General features: G+C 45.5%; 1 protein-coding gene across 1 annotated transcript in view; it reads right to left on the reverse strand.

Moving 5' to 3' along the window:
• The window catches only part of NRBF2 (nuclear receptor binding factor 2), a 30,746-nt gene continuing 11,894 nt past the window's right edge, over positions 1–18,852 (reverse strand). The window contains exon 5 of the mRNA XM_065408088.1: positions 1–78. The gene's annotated coding sequence lies outside the window, so the exon portion shown is untranslated. The remainder of the gene's footprint in view (positions 79–18,852) is intronic.

Genomic DNA, 18,852 nt, shown 5'->3' on the forward strand with positions numbered 1-18,852 from the left:
GACGGCCAGAAGCTCTTCGCAGCCAGGATGGACAAATTCCTCCACACGATGAACGACTCATGAGCGACCCTCCGTATGCTGGGAATTTATACGCATGCCACAAAGAGGAGACAAAACAGATATCAACCTTACCAGCAAAACAGGTATGTCTCTATACCCAACATCAGCGGCAGTATGATCCAAAGAGATGCCGACTACCCCCACCACTGCCATCAGTGTCTCAATCTTCCTCCTCCAAGCAACAATTTTGAGGGCGTGGTCGAGGGTCTGAACAACCTCCCCCACACTACAGTGCTGATGACACCATCCGTATCCCATTTCGGGGACCGTCTGACTCCATATTATTCAACATGGTATTCCATCACTACTGACAACTGGGCCCTAGAAATAATACAGGCAACTTCCATCCCTCTAGCCAACCCCTCAGCCCCATCCCTCTTCAGGGACCCTTCTCGTGAGCACCTTCTACAACAAGAAGTAAACCATCTTCTACACCTAGGTGCCATGGAACAAGTTCCTCTACAATATAAGGGGAAGGGTTTCTGCTCCCATGACTTCTTAACTCAAAAGAAAAATGGAGGATGGATACCCATCCTAGATCTCAGAAAGCTCAAAAATTCGTGAGGGTCCAAAAGTTCAAGATGGTCACACTAGCAATGATAATACCATCACTGGAACAGGGGGGACTGGTTCTCAGCCCTCGACCCTCAAGATGCCTCTTTCCATATAACAGTACATCCTGCTCACAGGAAGTTCCTCAGGTTCACCCTGGGAACAGATCATTACCAATACAAGGTACTACTGCCTTTCAGCCTTTCCACAGCACTGCATGTTTTCTCCAAAATTCTCTCAGTAGTAGCGACACACCTGCACAAGCAAGGGGTAATAATATTCCCCTACCTGGACGACTGTTTACTAAAAGGTCCCGTTCGGGCAGATGCCGTTGACATTACTCACAGGATAATAGTCCTTTTCCAGAGTCTGGGGTTACAGATAAACACTCAAAAATCAACTTCATTCAAAATCGTTCAATAGTTGGACTTCATCAGGGCCCATCTCAACTCCCTGGAAGCCAGAGCGTCATTACCAACGAACAGATTTATTACAATGACCAACCTCATCTCTTCAGTAATGAACAGTCCACACATATCAGCTTGCACCTGCCTTCGACTCTTAGGCCCCATGGCTGCAACCACATTCGTGGTACAACATGTGCGTTTCCACATGCACTGCCTTCAGGGCTGGCTCTTCTACATGCCACACAAACATGGCCTAAACAGACACCTCATAATGCCAACCAAAATCAAAGACTCTTGACACTGGTGGACACAGCCCAACCAGGTGGGCACAGAGGTTCCTTTCACTCAGGAGACACTCTCTGACACTTACAACTGATGCTTCTTGATAGACCGGGAGCCCATCTACAACACCATAAAATCCAGGGCAGGTGGTCTCCCTCCAAAACACAGCTATACATAAATCTATTAGATCTCCACGCAATTCACAACACGTGCCTCCACGTCTTGCCATTGATAAGGAACGAGACCATATAAGTAATGACCTACAACATTGCATATTTTATATAAGTCGACAGAGAGGAGCCTGATCCCACTCCCTATACACCAAAGCCATGAAACTCTGGAATTGGTGCATCTGGCACAATATCAACATCTCAGCCTCTTACCTCCAACAGCAGACACATTAAGCAAGGAATTTTCTCACAATCACGAATGGAAACTAAATGATGTGGTCCTGCAGAACATATTTCAACAATGGGGCCACTCATCTATCGACCTCTTTGCAACACCACAGAACCACAAGTGCCCACAGTTATGCTCGAGAGCAGGTCTGAGACCCCAATTGCTGGGGGATGCCTTCCTCCTCAAATGGGAAGCACCACTTCTATACATGTTCCCACAAATACCACTACTATTGAGGGTGATAAACAAAATACATATGGACAAAGCAAAGTCCTATTGATGGCCCTAACGTGGCCCAGACAGACTTGGTACTCTTACCTGATGCGGATAGTGCTATGTGCTCCACTCGCTCTCCCACTCCAACCAGACCTTCTATCGCAGAACGACGGACAGGTTCACAACCGTACATGGAGAGACTTCACCTGAAATCATGGCTCCTATATTCCATCAATCGTTCCATCATAACGAACTAGCCTGTTTGGAACAGGTTAAACACATACTACTAAACAGTAGGACTTACCTTCAAAAATGGAACAGATATATGGTGCCAAGCCAAGCAAATCACTTTGGCTTTCGCACCTTTACCATTGATACTGGACTACATGTTGGAGCTGAAAAACTCGGGACTATCCACTAGTTCAATCAAGGTCCATCTTGCAGCTGTTAACACCTTCCATCACAAGATTGATGGGATGTCACTGTTTAAGCACCTGATTACCAAACACTTCCTTACAGGCATTCAGAACGTTACCCTGAAGTACGCATTCCCACACCACCATGGGACTTGAACCTGGTATTATGCTGCCTCATTGGGGCCCATTCAAACCCTTAATGACATACTCTCTGATACATCTATCAATTAAGGTAGCATTTTTAGTAAAAACTAAAAAAAATTAATCACAATTTTAAAATTAATCATGATTAATCGAAGTTTTAATCATACTGTTAAACCATAGAATACCAATTGAAATTTATTAAATATTTTTGGATGTTTTTCTACATTTTTAAATATATTGATTTCAATTATAACACAGAATACAAAATGTACAGTTCTCACTTTATATTGTTTTTATTACAAATATTTGCACTGTAAATATGATACACAAAAGAAATAGTATTTTTCAATTCACCTCATACAAGTACAGTACTGTAGTGTGATCTCTTTACCGTGAAAGAGCAATTTACAAATGTAGATTTTTTTTTGTAACATAACTGAACTAAAAAACAAAACAATGTAAAACTTTAGAGCCTACAAGTCCACTCAGTGCTACTTCTTGTTCAGCCAGTCGTTAAGACAAACAAGTTTGTTTACATTTACAGGCAATAATGCTGCCAGCTTCTTATTTACAGTGTCACCTGAAAGTGAGAACAGGCGTTCGCATGGCACTTTTGTTGTCGGCATTGCAAGGTATTTACATGCCAAATATGCTAAACATTCATATTCCCCTTCATGCATTCCAGAGAACATGCTTCCATGCTGATGATGCTCGTTAAAAAATTAATGTGTTAATTATTCAGTGACTGAACTCCTTGGGGGAGAATTGTATGTCCCCTGCTTTGTTTTACCCACATTCTGCCATATATTTCATGTTATAGCAGTCTGGGATGATGACCCAGCACATGTTGTTTGTTTTAAGACACTTTTTCACTGCAGATTTGACAAAACACAAAGAAGGTACCTATGTGAAATTTCTAAAGATAGCTACAGCACTTGACCCAAGGTTTACAGGGGTGGCAGGTTTGTATAATTTTTGGTGGTGCCCAGAATGGGTCCAAATCCCGCCCCCTCACCTCCCCACACACACCTGCCTAAGGCTCTGGGAGGATGTTCGGGAGCAGGAGAGGGTTTGGGGTTTAGGCTCAGGGAGGGAGTTTGGGTGCAGGAGGGGGTTCGGCTCTGGAGGGAGTTTCGGGGCGAGCTCTGGGCTGGGGCAGGGGGTTGGGGTGCGGGAGGGGGTGAGGGGTGTGGCACCTCGGCTGGCTCCTGAAAGCAACCCGCACACCCCTCTAGCAGTTCCAATGGCAGAGTCAGTGCTAGGGGCAGGGGCAGCGGGTGGAGACATGCCCCTCCCTCCCTCCCCCCCAGGGGCCACAGGGACGTGCCGGTCGCTTCCAGGAGTGGCGCGCTGCACAGAGTGAGGGCAGGCAGGAAGCCGCTTTAGCCCTACTGCACTGGCGGCGGGGGCCCCTGGGCCCTTTTAAATCACCTGGAGGCAGCAGGCGGGTCTGGGAGACGCTCCAGGGGAGACGTGCAGGGGTAGCAGGTGGGGCCAGGGGAGAGACCCAGCCCCGAACATTGGTGGAGCCAGGCCCCCATGCTCTGAATATTCCTGGAGCACAAGCACCACGGGCCCATACAACTCGCCGCCTCTGAAGGTTTAAGAATCTGAAGTGCTTTCCAAAATCTGAGAGAGACGAAGTGTGGAGCATGCTTTCAAAAGTCTTAAAAGAGCAACACTCCGATGTGGAAACTACAGAACCTGAACACCAAAAAAGAAAATCAACCTTCTGCAGGTGGCATCTGACTCAGATGATGAAAATGAACATGTCAGTCCGCACTGATTTGGAGCGTTATCAAGCAGAACCTGTCATCAACATGGATGCATGTTCTCTGGACTGGTGGTTGAAGCATTAAGGGACATACTAATCTTTAGTGCATCTGGCACTAGGGTGACCAGATGTCCCGATTTTATAGGGACAGTCCCGATTTTTGGGTCTTTTTCTTATATAGGCTCCTATTACCCTCCACCCCATCCCGATTTTTCACATTTGCTGTCTGGTCATCCTATCTGGCACGTAAATATCTTGTGATGCTGGCTACAACGGTACCATGCGAACACCTGTTCTCACTTTCATAGAATCATAGAATATTGAGGTTGGAAGGGACCTCAGGAGGTCATCTAGTCCAACCCCCTGCTCAAAGCAGAACCAATCCCCAACTATTTTTTTTTGCCCCCGAGCCCTAGCTGGCCCCCTCAAGGATTGAACTCACAACCCTGGGTTTAGCAGGCCAATGCTCAAACCACTGAGCTATCCCTCCCCCCCGAGTGTCTTTCACTTTCAGGTGACACTGTAAACAAGAAGAGGGCAGCACTACCTCCTTCAAATGTAAACAAACTTTTTTGTCTGAGTGATTGGCTGAACAAGAAGTAGGGCTGAGTGGACTTGTAGGCACTGAAGTTTTACATTGTTTTCTTTTTGAATGCAGTTTTTTTATACATAATTCTACGTTTGTAAGTTCAACTTTCATGATAAAGAGATTGCACTACAGTACTTGTATTAGATTAATTGAAAAATACTATTTGTTTTTTACAGTACAAATATTTGTAATAAAAAATAAATATAAAGTGAGCACTGTACATTTTGTATTCTGTGTTGTAACTGAAATCAATATATTTGAAAATGTAGAAAACATCCAAAAATATTTAAATAAATGGTATTCTATTATTGTTTAAAAGTGTGATTAATTGCGATTAATTTTTTTAATCACTTGACAGCCCTAGTTTTAGTAGCTATTACAGCGGCCCACCATGTGGGTAAGCTAGGGGCTCTCATGGCTCACCCACCTTATACCACCTTTTTCAAGGACAAGGTTATCCTAAGACCACATTTGAGATTTATACCTAAAATATCTTCATCTGTCCACATAAATCAACCAATCCATCTTCCCGTATTCTTTCCCAAACCTCACGAGAGCTCACAGGACTCAGTACTATGTACCCTGGACATCAGATGCGCACTAGCATTCTACCTTGATAGAACTAAGCCTTTCAGAAAATCCCCAGGACTTTTCGTCTCCACTACCGAAAGTTCTAAAGGAGCAGTGATCTCCACACAGACCCTCAAAATGGATCTCAGGGTGTATTCGCCTCTGCTACCAACGAAAGAACCTACAATCTCCATCCGAGATCAGAACTCACCCGCCTAGATCCATTGCTACCTCAGTAGCCTTTCTAAACAATGTATCACTCATAGACATATGTACAGCTGGTACCTGGATCTCTGAACATATGTTCACAAAACACTGTGCAATCACCAGAGCTCAAGATCAGATGCACTGATGGCTCACAGTGCTATCTTCACTCATTCATGCAACTCCGAAGCCCCTTCCATCCAACATGGGGCACTGCTCTACAGTCACCTGAAGTGGAGCACCCACAGGGACACTCCTTGAAGAAGAGGTTACTCACCCTGTGCAGTAACTGAGGTTCTTCAAGATGTGTGTGTCCCTGTGGGTGCTCCACTACCCACCCTCCTCCCCTCTACTTTGGAGTTCAATTTCCGGACTCTTCAGTAGAGAAGGAACTGAGGGGATCAGGCCGCACGTGTGCGCTAGATGAGGCACCTAAGGCACGGTGAAACGGGGACCGCACATCACGACCTAGATGGGCACTGCTACTGAAATTCTCCAATCAAAGGCAGAGGGACGCATCAACAACTGAAGTGGAGCACCCACAGAGAGACATCTCGAAGAACCTAAGTTACAGCATAGGGTGAGTAACCTTCTCAGATATCGACTAGGCCACTTTAGCATGTACAGTTAGGACATTCATGTAGGAATCCATGACTACTTGGACACAATTTTTGAGGAGCGCCCCAAAAGTAAATAGGAGTGGGACTGTTACACCATAATTCTTTGATTTATACTTATCAGTTTAACTAGAAGTCTTCCAGTAGAGGCCAGTTTGGAGTTCAGTATTTGAATATCTATGAAACAGCTGTACATATATAAATAATTAAGGAGGGGAGGGATAGCTCAGTGGTTTGAGCATTGGCTTGCTAAACCCAGGGTTGTGAGTTCAATCCTTGAGGGGCCACTTAGGGATCTGGGGCAAAATCAGTACTTGGTCCTGCTAGTGAAGGCAGGGGGCTGAACTCAATGACCTTTTGGGGTCCCTTCCAGTTCTATGAGATAGGCATATCTCCATATTAAATTAAATAAAATTTAGAAGCACAATATACTGGCAGGATACAGGAATGTAGGTGCCTTACAGCACAGATCATAAAATATACAGTATAGTTTTTTACCACTAGTCCATTTGTTTAAATCTGACTTAAGTTAGTATTGACAAAAAGTTATCACCATCTGATAGCTGATGAGGTAGTTTCTGCATCACCATTTGCACTAGTGGGCAGCCTCAGGAGAGAGGCTGAGGTTTAAATGGGCAGGAACTACCTTAAAAATGGTGCCTCCAAGTCTAGCTTAAAATATTTTGTTAGGACATTAGGGGGGGAACTTGCTTCTATGCAATACCTGTTCTGCTGATTGTGTTCAGTGCCATAAGTCTAGCAGCTTTCATGAGCACTAAACTAACTTTTAAACAAAGCAAAATATATTGACAGGACATGTCACTGCAATCAAAGTTCTCTCTTGGCTGGGGTTGTCTTAGTAACTGACTTTAGGTGAAATCAATTAAATTTGGTCAATTAACTCTGTATATTAGCTTTCACGGAGTCATACAGTAATGTGTGCCCCCTCCTGGCTAGAAGCCTAGGGCTACACAAACAATTGGTTCCTGGCAAGCTGGGGTGTGAATCTACCTCTCCTGGGCTGGTCGTGGATGCTGCTGACTCTCATTAACTGTTTGTTAATGTGTTTTGATCTAGGCTTCTTTGAAATGGAGCTAGATAAAAGATAACAGTTTGTTAATGCACATCAACAGGGTCCATTCAGTCTATGCCTGGCTAGATTCACACCCCAGTTTGCTGCAAACTAGTTGTCTCCTCTTGCATCCCATTGTTTTACTATATATTGTGACTACCAGCACCTTATCTCACAGGGTATATGCTCCTAGGGGGAGGGGGATAAGGTGGTAAGAGGGATATGACTTAAGAGCTTAGTTCATCTCCTCTGACAATATTTGATACCAAACAATTGTCCAATTTTATTTCCAAACATCAGCACTAAAGTTCTTCCTTTGTATATGCATGTCTTAATGCTCAGTTCCTGTTAATTTATCCTTCTCAAGCATATGACCAAGACGTTAATCTGCACTTTAAAAAAATACATACGTGTGTGAAACTGAATGAATGAATTTAGAACCAGAATGTGCAAAAGGAAAAGATACTGAAATTTTAAGAGAAAACCTTCTTTTGAAGATACCCAAAACCAATGGAGTGGAAAACCACTCCAGTTTTAAATGATATAGTGAGTAAAGGTGGGGGATAAGCAGGGCCGTCCCTAGAGGGGTGCAGGGCCCCGGGGCGGAAGTGACAGATTAGTCTCTTCCGGGACCGACTGCACCGGCTAGTTGCACTGGCCCGTGGGGCCCCCCAAAGCGTGGGCCCCAGAGCGGTCGCCCCAATTCACCCTACCCAAGGGACCCCTGTGGGGATAAGTTATGTTTTACATGCTTCCTATTGAATAATAAGTCAATTAGATAGGGATCCTTTTAGGAACACTGCAGATACTTACACCAAAAACTATATGGTGTCACTGTAAAATCTCACTGACTAGGGGATTGATTTGTCTAGTACAGAAATGTGTGCAATGTGGTATCTGCGTAAAATAATTATAATCAATTTAGTTTTAAAAATACTTAGTATATTTATTTTTGAGTTATTTACAACTTGTGTAAAAGCATAAGCTGCTGTATTTTGCAAACTATTATGTAAATTGCCTTTATAATGCACTTGTGCCTGTTACTAAATTCTGCCCATAACAATGACAACATTGTTTCCACAGTAACTAATGTATTTCAAATGGGGAAGAAAGAGACTAAAAGGCCAAAAATGAATAAATCAGTAAATATGTCAGAAACAAAATCCATGATAGGGTGGAGTGCTATAAAGCTTTTATTGCCATGAGCTTGGGAAGACTGCATTACTCACAAATGTCGTACACAATGTGTATTTCCAGACACAAAAGTTATTAAACTAAAAGTTGCTAGGTAACAAGCATTTAGATAGAGAGTGAGCAAGAACATAAAGGCCCAAGTTCTGCACTGTTTAATACCTAAAGTTAACACACTAACCTTACTTTATTTAGTTTCTCTAAACTTACTGACCTACACCTTTTCATAGTTATTAACTAAACACATTAATCAAACAAATATGACATTAAAGCATAAAAACAGGCCACCGTGAAGGTTATCAGTATGCACAATGTGAAATTTTCATGTACCTAGATATTGGACATTTTAAAAAGTATTGTTCCTTATCACTTCCATATTTTTCTTACGCTTAAATGTTAATGTTCTTGCTATGTACCAATGTGTGTTAACTTGAGGTACAATTCAAGTGAAGAGAAGCCAGTTGTAGCTAGGCTTTAATTAGACTTGCGAACTCATGCGGGCTGCTGGACTCCTTCAAGTAACTGGCTACCTATGCAACTTCAGCTCAAGGCTATAAACATCCCCTTTAGCTCTCCACCAGGCCCAACGAGGAGCCTTATTGCAGCTGCCAGCTCAACTTCCTGTAACTGGGGCTACTTCAGAGTAATCCAGCTGCTTCTTCGTTGTAGCCGAGCATGACTGGGACAGTGTGCTCTAAAGTGGCATTTGACTACAGGAAGGTGAATTTAGGATCCTGAATGCAGCTCCTGTGCTTAGTCTATGCTGCTAAGCCAGTTAGCGTAAACTCCTAGTGTAGATGTTGTGTAGTTACTAAAAACCCCAGCATAAATGAGGCTTTAGTTCACTTCCTTGACCTCAGAGGGAAATTTTATCCAGGGCCTGCGGGAGGCAGCAGAGGGAGGATAGAATGATGGGGACTAGTTTTAAACTATCTTATCTTCCCTGCCTTTTTTCCTAGTGAAGACATAGCTTCTGTATTTTCCATTTTTCAAGAATTAGCATCATCTCCCACAAAACCTAATCCAAGTGTTAGTATTTTGTAATCCCAACCTTCGCAACACAAAATGGATAAAAAGGGAATAACTTAATCTTCAGGGATTTTTTTTTTCTGGTCTCGGAATTGCCTAATTGATGATCAGAACTATTCCAAGATCAGTGGAGAGCATAAATAGGCATGAGCTGTAACATTGGAGCTGGCCAACTTTTAGGTATGTGACCTGATTTGTTTTTTCTTATCGTAGCACTTACCAGCCCCAGTCTTGGACCAGGGCTCCATTGTGGTAGGTGCTGTACACACACAAAACAAAAAGAGAGTCCCATCCCAACATCCACCCTTCCTTTCTTCCCCGGCACTGGCCTTGAAAATTCTCACCTACCTGCTCTTTCTGGCCCCTCAACCCTATCCCTTCCTGGGAAATTGCCTTGCCCCCACTCCTTTCCCCCGCCATGTTCTTGTCCCTCTCCTTGGTCTCCTTTCTTGCATACAGACATGCCGTTAAACTCTCAAACCCACCCTTGGACCCCCCCGCCCCCTTGTCTTTCCAACTCCCACCCTAACTCCCTCTGCCCCTTCACTACCATACTCACTGAATGAGCTGTCTGTGCCCCCTGTATCAGCTTCCTTGCCTTAAACTCTCTATTTTACCAGTTAGAGGAATTGCAGCAACTTACCTGGGGATGTGGGGGAATCCCCATCAGTTGAAGTTTTCACATCACGATTGGTTGCTTTTCTAAATTATGTTTTAGCTCAACCAGAAGTTATGGGATTGATGCAGGAATCGTGGGGTAAAATTCTATGACGTTATGCAAGACATCAGACTAGATGACAGTAATGGTCTCTTCTGACTTTAAAATATATGAATCTGTTGGACTCCAGTCCAGCCTCTGCCCTTTCTACTCCATAGAAAATGCTCACCAGTGTCTCTAAACGTCTTGACTGTCTGAAGGCCTATACTCCATTCCCTTTCCAGTGCTTTTGATACCCTTGATCCTCCCTCCTCCTTGACGTTGTCTTCCCTTAGCCTCCCTAACTCTGTTCTCTTCTTATCTCACTAGCCATTCCGTCAATCCCTCTTAGCAGCTCTCCACTTCCCCACTCTAACTGCACTCTCTCAGGTCTCTATTCTTGGACTCCTACCTTTCTCCCTGGACACCTTATTTATAGGTGATGTAATTTCACTCGGACCCTGTCTCCGTGCTTCAGTATCGCATCTCTCTCAAACAGTTCATCAGGGAAACTCACTATCATCTCAAGCTCTTTGTGGCCAAAACAAACCTCTGTCTTTCCTACCAAATCCTGTGCCCTAGCCCCATTCTGCTTTACAATTAGCAAAGCCACCATCCTCTCTGTCCCTCAGGCCCATAGCCTGGGCTTTCGGTCTTTCCTCCGCATACAGGCCTGGTCTACACTAGGAGTTTATGTCGAATTTAGCACCGTTACATCGAATTAACTCTGCACCCGTCCACACCACGAAGCTATTTAGTTCGACATAGAGGTCTCTTAAATTCGACTTCTGTACTCCTCCCCAACGAGGGGAGTAGCGCTAAATTCGACATGGCCATGTCGAATTAGGCTAGGTGTGGATGGAAATCGACGGTAATAGCTCCGGGAGCTATCCCACAGTGCACCACTCTGTTGACGCTCTGGACAGCAGTCCGAGCTCGGATGCTCTGACCAGCCACACAGGAAAAGCCCTGGGAAAATTTGAATTCCTTTTCCTGTCTGGCCAGTTTGAATCTCATTTCCTGTTTGGACATCGTGGCGAGCTCAGCAGCACTGGCAACGATGCAGAGCTCTCCAGCAGAGATGGCCGTGCAATCCCAGAATAGAAAGAGGGCCCCAGCATGGACTGATCGGGAAGTCTTGGATCTGATCGCTGTGTGGGGCGATGAGTCCGTGCTTTCCGAGCTGCGATCGAAAAGATGGAATGCAAAGATCTACGAGAAGATCTCTAAAGCCATGGCAGAGAGAGGATACAGCCGGGATGCAACGCAGTGCCGCGTGAAAATCAAGGAGCTGAGACAAGGCTACCAGAAGACCAAAGAGGCAAACGGACGCTCCGGATCCCAGCCCCAGATATCCCGTTTCTACGAGGCACTGCATTCCATCCTAGGTGCGGCCGCCACCACTACCCCACCACTGACCGTGGACTCTGAGGATGGGATATTGTCGACAGCTGCTTCCTCGGACATGTTAGCGGACGGGGAAGATGAGGAAGGAGATGAGGAGGATGAGGCAGTCGACAGCGCTTACAACGCTGATTTCCCCGACAGCCAGGATCTCTTCATCACCCTTACAGAGATCCCCTACCAACCGTCCCCAGGCGTTAACCCGGACACAGAATCAGGGGAAGGATCAGTCAGTAAGTGTGTTAAACATGTAAACATTTATTTTTAACAGAAAAGGAATATTAACAATGGGTTTTGCATGATTACTTTGCCCTAGGCGCTTAACGTTTCAGTCCTTGGCAGTGCAACTACTGAAAAAAAATCTAACAATGTCCGGTTTAGCATGATTGTTCTGCCCTAGCCGCTCTACTGTTTAGTCCCTGCCAGTGCAGCTACAGTAAAATCCGGTCTATATGTCGGGGATAGAGCTGAAATCCTCCAGGGACATCTCCACGAAGCTCTCCTGGAGGTAATTGGAAAGCCTTTGCATCAGGTTCCTGGGGAGAGCGGCCTTATTGGGTCCTCCGTAGTAGGAAACGTTTCCGCGCCAGGAGACAAGCAAGTACTCCGGGATCATTGCCTTGCAGAGCATGGCGGCATACGGCCCTGGTCTTTGCATGCTTTCCCGAAGCATCCTTTCTTTCTCCGTCTCTGAAATCCTCATCGGAGTGATGTCGCTCATGGTGACCTGCTTTGAATTAGGTAGGGGAATGTTAGTATTGGGACTGCTTGCCTGTTCCTTTACAGAACTGTAACCGGCGGTTTACAGCCACGCGGTGGAGGCGGGAGAGGGGCAGCATACAGGGATCTTTCCCTGGGACAGCCGCGAGGGGGTGGGACAGGGGCAGAGTTCATGCTTGCCAGATTGCTGGCAGCAGGGACTGGCATTGCTTTGAACGTGAAAGGAGGCCAGTGCTATTATTAAAGTTTTAAGCAGCCACAAGTCTACGGCTTACCATGTCGGCCTGCTACACAAATTCCGGTGTCCTGCCCCACTTCTCTGATCTGCACTGCAAGACCCCAGGCACTGAATGCGAAGGCCGAAAATTCGACCTTGTCCTGAGTGCGCATGTGATAGGTGCTGTGCATGGTCTTGTTCACAGAGAAAGACTATGTTCTTTGTTCACAACGAAATTTATCTTTCTGAGGAATTCACTCCCTTTTTCCCATCCCACAGCTGCGACTGTCTCCCGACCTAGCCTGGCATCACACTCCCAGAGGCTAGCGCAGATTAGGCGTAGGAAGAAGAGGACACGGGAGGACATGTTCTCGGAACTTATGGGCTGCTCCCGAGCCCAGGCAGCCCAGCAGACCCGGGGGGGGAGAACTTGTCCCAAATGCACCGATCACACATGGAATGGGAGGAGAGGTGGCGGCAGGAAGACCAGCAGGCGACTCAAACACTGCTTGGACTAATGAGGGAGCAAACGGACACGCTCCGGCGCCTTGTGGATGATCTGCAGGACCGGAGGCAGGAGGACAGAGCCCCGCTGCAGTCTATCTCTAACCGCCCTCCCCCGCCACAAAGTCCCATACCCCCCTCACCCAAAGTCCCAAGAAAGAGGGGCGGCAGAGTCCGTGAAAACTCACTCCACCCCTGAAGACTGCTCAAGTACCAGAAGGCTCTCATTCCCCAAAATTTGATAAGTCCTTTCCTTCCCACCTCACCCAAGCCCCCGTCCAAGTTTCATCCCCCAGTTTCATGTGTAGTTGCTAATAAAAAAGACGTTTCTGTTAATTACTGTTTCCATCATGTTCTTTTAGAGGAGAGTCTGTCTGAAGGGGGAGAAGGGTGTTGGTAATTGGACAGGACAGTCACCTTTACCAGGGTACAGAGGCGGGGGCAGGTTCAGCAGCAGGGCACACACACATTGCAGTCACTAGTTACCCTGGTCAGTCTGGGAGGTGGTTTTCATGTTATGTGTGTGGGGGGTGGGCTATGTAACTTTGTGGCGGGGGAGGGCGGTTAGAGATCTTATGCAGCGGTCCTTATCCTGGATCACAGAGCCATGCAGCAGGGGATCTGTAACCGTCCTCCCCCTGCCACAAAGTCACATAGCCCCCACACACAGAGTCCCGAACAGGAGGGGTGGCAGGCTCCGTTGAAACAACCAGTCCACCAGTGCGGAGCCTGTCATTCCTGGAGTTTAGAAGCGTCCTTTGCATCACTACACTACACCCACTCCCCACCACAGTCTGCGTCCCAGGTTCAACACTTTACCGAGAAAACAGTAATAAAGAAAACGGTGTTCATTAACAAAATTCAAGTGATTTTATTTTTAAACGTGTGTTGGAAGGGGGGGAACGGGGTATGTAACAGGACAGGATAGTGAGCATTAACCGGGTAAAGAAACGGGGGCAGCTTCAGCTTCTCTTTAAACAAACTTAATAGTCACAGGTTACCCTGCTCACTGAGGAACCTAGCTTTCAAAGCCTCCCGGATGCACAGCACGTCCCGCTGGGCTCTTCTAATCGCCCGGCTGTCTGGCTGGGCGTAATCAGCAGCCAGGCTATTTGCCTCAACCTCCTACCCCGCCATAAAGGTCTCTCCCTTGCTCTCACAGAGATTGTGGAGCACACAGCAAGCTGCAATAACAATGGCGATATTGGTTTCGCTGAGATCACAGCGAGTCAGTAAGGTTCTCCATCTCCCCTTGAGACGTCCAAAAGCACACTCCACCACCATTCTGCACTTGCTCAGCCGGTAGTTGAAGAGTTCTTTTTCAGTGTCCAGGGCGCCAGTATAGGGCTTCATGAGCCAGGGCATTAGCGGGTAGGTTGGGTCCCCGAGGATGACTATAGGCATCTCCACATCCCCAAGAGTTATTTTGTGGTCCGGGAAGTAAATACCTTCCTGCAGCCGTCTAAACAGACCAGAGTTCCTGAAAACACGAGCGTCATGAACCTTGCCCGGCCATCCGACGTTGATGTTTGTAAAACGTCCCCTATGGTCCACCAGTGCTTGCAGCACCATTGAAAAGTAGCCCTTTCGGTTAATGTACTGGCTGGCCTGGTGGTCTGGTCCCAGGATAGGGATGTGAGTTCCATCTATAGCCCCACCGCAGTTTGGGAATCCCATCGCGGCGAAGCCATCTATGATGATCTCCACGTTTCCCAGGGTCACTACCTTTGAGAGCAGTAGCTCAACGATTGCGTTGGCTACTTGCATGACAACAACCCCCACGGTAGATTTGCCCACGCCAAAGTGGTTCGCGACTGACCGGTAGCTGTCCGGCGTTGCAAGCTTCCAGAGGGCAATGGCCACTTGCTTCTGGACAGTCAGGGCTGCTTGCATCCGGGTGTCATTGCGCTTCAGGGCAGGGGACAGCAACTCACAAAGTTCCATGAAAGTCCCCTTCCGCATGCAAAAGTTTCGCAGCCACTGTGATTCATCCCAGACCTGCAGCACTATGCGGTCCCACCAGTCCTTGCTTGTTTCCCGGGCCCAGAATCACCGTTCCACAGCATCAACATGACCCATTGCCACCATGATGTCCTCGGTGTGGGGTCCCGTGCTTTGTGACAGGTCTGTGCCACTCTCAGACTTCAGGTCCTCACCGCGCTGCCGTAGCCTCCTCGCCCGATTTCTCAGCATCTGCCTCTGGGAAAGGTGGATAAGGTGCGAGGTGTTGATAACGGCCATAACTGCAGCGATGGTCGCAGCGGGCTCCATGCTCGCAGTGCTGTGGCGTCCGCGCTGTCACTGACCAGAAAAGTGCGCAAACTGATTTCCCGCCGGCGCTTTCAGGGAGGGAGGGCGGGAGTGACGGTTGGATGACGACAGTTACCCAAAACCACCCTCGACACATTTTTTTACCCAGAAGGCATTGGCGGCTCGACCCAGAATTCCAATGGGCAGCGGGGACTGCGGGAACTGTGGGATAGCTGCCCACAGTGCACCGCTTCCAATGTCGACGCCCCGTTAGTGTGGACTCACTAAGTCGAATTACTGTCCTTAGTGTGGACACACACGTTCGACTTTGTAATATCGATTCCACATATTTGATTTAAGTAAAATCGAACTACTCTCGTAGTGTAGACATACCCACAGGTTGTCACTAAGTCTTGTCTCCTCTTCCTAGATAACACTTCAAAAATCCCTCACTTTCTTCTTGACTGATAGCATCTGCCCGTATCCATACTGAATGGGCTGTGCCCTCCTGAATACATTCCAGGGACCCTGGGACCAACCCTGCTCTTGCTCGCCCCTGAGAAGTTCTGCCTCAGGTAGAACAAGGTCAGCAGCTTAGTGCTTTCCTGCCCTTTTTAGTTACTATTTTTTGGTGTAGTTTTATTTTCTGGTCTTTGTGCTCTTGTTATACTCACCCCTGCAGAGCATTGCGCCCTCTGGTGCAGCACCTACTTCTAGGCCCCTCACAGCCTAGGAAACTCTGCCCAAAGGCCTAATGATGCTCAGCTTGTGAGGTGGCTTTAAATTCCTAGTTAGACACTAATCTCTGCATTTTTTCACTTGTTCTATTAGTTTTCTAAAAAGAAGTTACAATTTATGTAGAGCCAATGGAAAAGTTGCCCCCTCTTTTATAGCAAATTGAAGATTGATGCTTTTCCAGACGTGGTATGTGAGAACACTTGCATTTTAAACTCGAAACTTCCCTAAAGCTGAAGCATCAGACAGGAAGCTTTTGCTTTGTGATAGTTCCGTGTGAATTTCCCTGGAATTTTCCAACTAGGTAAGCACAGTATGTGCCTTCCTGCCTCCTGGGATCATGTGCATGACAGCCAGTCTTGGCTGTGCTGCCCCTTCCCATCCTGGGCCAATGCAGTTTTATGGTAGTTTTGTGTGTGTTTTCCTTTGAGCTGAAGGTTAGATTTGGGTGGACCTGAGATGGGAAATACTATTTTTTGTTTTATAGCTCTATGGATCTGATACTGTTTAATCTCAGTAATATCGTGCCACCTGTAGCAAACTGACTTGAGGGACAGTAGTTCAAATGATTCCAAAACAGGCACTAGGCAAATTTACAGCATTTTTAAGGGTGTGAGGGGAAGCCTAAGACTCCTGGTCTCTAAAAAGTTATGAACTCCTATAACCTATGGGGGTTTTTAAACACTATCTTGCCTATAAGAGAGGCTGTAGCCGAGTCTCAGGTTTATAGCTTTCTATTATTGCGTTGCTGCCACTAATAATTTCTGATCACTTTCAAACAGTAAATTCAAGAGAGATGCTCACCAGACCGGTCATAATCTGTCTCCAGAGCCAAATTGTATCTGATTTCCTTGTTAGGAAAGGGTTACTTCTGAGCTGAAAAGTAAGATGTCCGAAGCCCACAAAACCAACTGTGAAGAACTTATAGTAATATTTGACTAGGTTCAGTTAAAGGGCTCTAAATTGAGGGAGATTCTACAGCGTAGACTTTGCTTCTCCCCTATTTTGAGTCCCGTTCAGTAAGACATTTTAAATGCTGCTGTAAATTAACGGAGCATTTTTCTTGTCAGTTTTGCTGGCCTGCTTCCGTGTCACCATCCTTAACCACTTCTAAAAAATGTATCTGTCTCTTCTATTTCAGCACCACTTTTAGAATGGGAGGATAGGCATAAAAATAATCATGAGTCTGAATATAAATGGGAATTATGGTGAATGTGCAGTTGACTGCAAATAGAGGTATCACGTCTGTACTATTCAAAACAGCCACCAACTTTCAATATGGCACCTTGAAAGCAACTTAATGTGAATGGTAGATTGTACTAGGAGCTATTGTTAATATGAAGGCCTTAATCTTGCCAAGGTAACTTTCTGAAAACTAAAATTCCTTAGAAGAGGGGCATAAGATCCTGACTCACTGAACATAAAACCAACACTTAAAACTCAGTGTTTTTGTATTTTGTTTTCTAGCTGTGATAGTAAGTAGCCATTGGTGTTATGTTTTGCAGATTTTACTCCCAAAAGATTCCATGCAACTTTCCATGGGTTTTCCCTCTACTGGGATATGCTCACAGATTCCATAGTTCACAAATTCTTTTTGCAAAGCATATGTTGGCTGTTTTCAGCAGGGATAATATTTCTAGGTTCCAAGACAACAGTGGTTTCTGTGGTAAAGCAAGCTCTCTGAATTGAACTAAATGTCTGGGCATATGTTTAAATTTAGTTCTTGGTGAGACGCTTTCAAATTACAGACCACAGAATTTTACAGATGTCAAGTATAATGCATCATGGACCCGATCCAAAGCCCAGGGGCATCTTTCCATTGACTTTAAAACGATTGGAATTAGGCCCTATGACAAAATCTCTTTGATAATGTCAAAACTACAGTAACAGGAACATACATAAGGACTCTGATCGAAATTGTTTATATTGTGTGCAGTGTTTATCCCTCTCTGCACCTTTTCTTTTATGCTAACTGATAACTTTAAGGGTTGACTATATTGACAATCATGATAGTGGGGAAACTTAAGACTTGAAGTAATGTGCTATTTTAAGAAAAAGGGGCTGTTTGTTTTAATGTAACATTATTTTGTTCACCAGATGGCAATGTTTGCCACAGAATATACTTTCAAGATGATAAAGTAGTAAACATGACTTGGGTATTGCTACGGACGGCTCAGTGGAAACTGTCACTCAATGCGTAGCAGCAGTCAAAAAGCAAATACTATGTTAAAAAAAAAAAAAAGAGTATGCTATTCTATAAATTAATGAATGCCCTCCTGTGGACTACTGGGTTTGGTCCAATAACCCCATATCAAAAGGGGAAGTAGAAGAATCAGACTGAAGTCCAAAGAAGGCATAGGAAGACCAGCCCTAGAAGGAGAGCATGGAAAGAGTGGGACTATTTAGAGTAATGTCAGAAATAACATAAGGTAAGTTCAGGTGCTCCTACTGATCTTTTCTCATAAGAACAGGGAAATAATAACAAACTAAAAGGCAATACATTTAAATCTGATAAAAGCAACTGTATTTTACTTAACATAACTAACCCGTAGAACTCATTGCTGTATGAGAACCAGTGTTTGACAGGATTCACAAAAGAACTAGGTGTTTGTGGAGAATGTTACATCCACAACATGGATACATTTTTTAAAAACATCCTCCCCCCTCTGTATTATAGCCAACTTCTGACAGGCATTAGGAAAAGATTGTCATGGGCAGTTTATTCCACTATTAACTATTTGTGATTGTGGCACTTTACTCTGAAGCATCTGCTGTGACACTTATTGTGGTGGGTTTTTAAATG

This window comes from Emys orbicularis, chromosome 7 (assembly GCF_028017835.1).
Source record: "Emys orbicularis isolate rEmyOrb1 chromosome 7, rEmyOrb1.hap1, whole genome shotgun sequence".
NCBI lineage: Eukaryota > Metazoa > Chordata > Testudines > Emydidae > Emys > Emys orbicularis.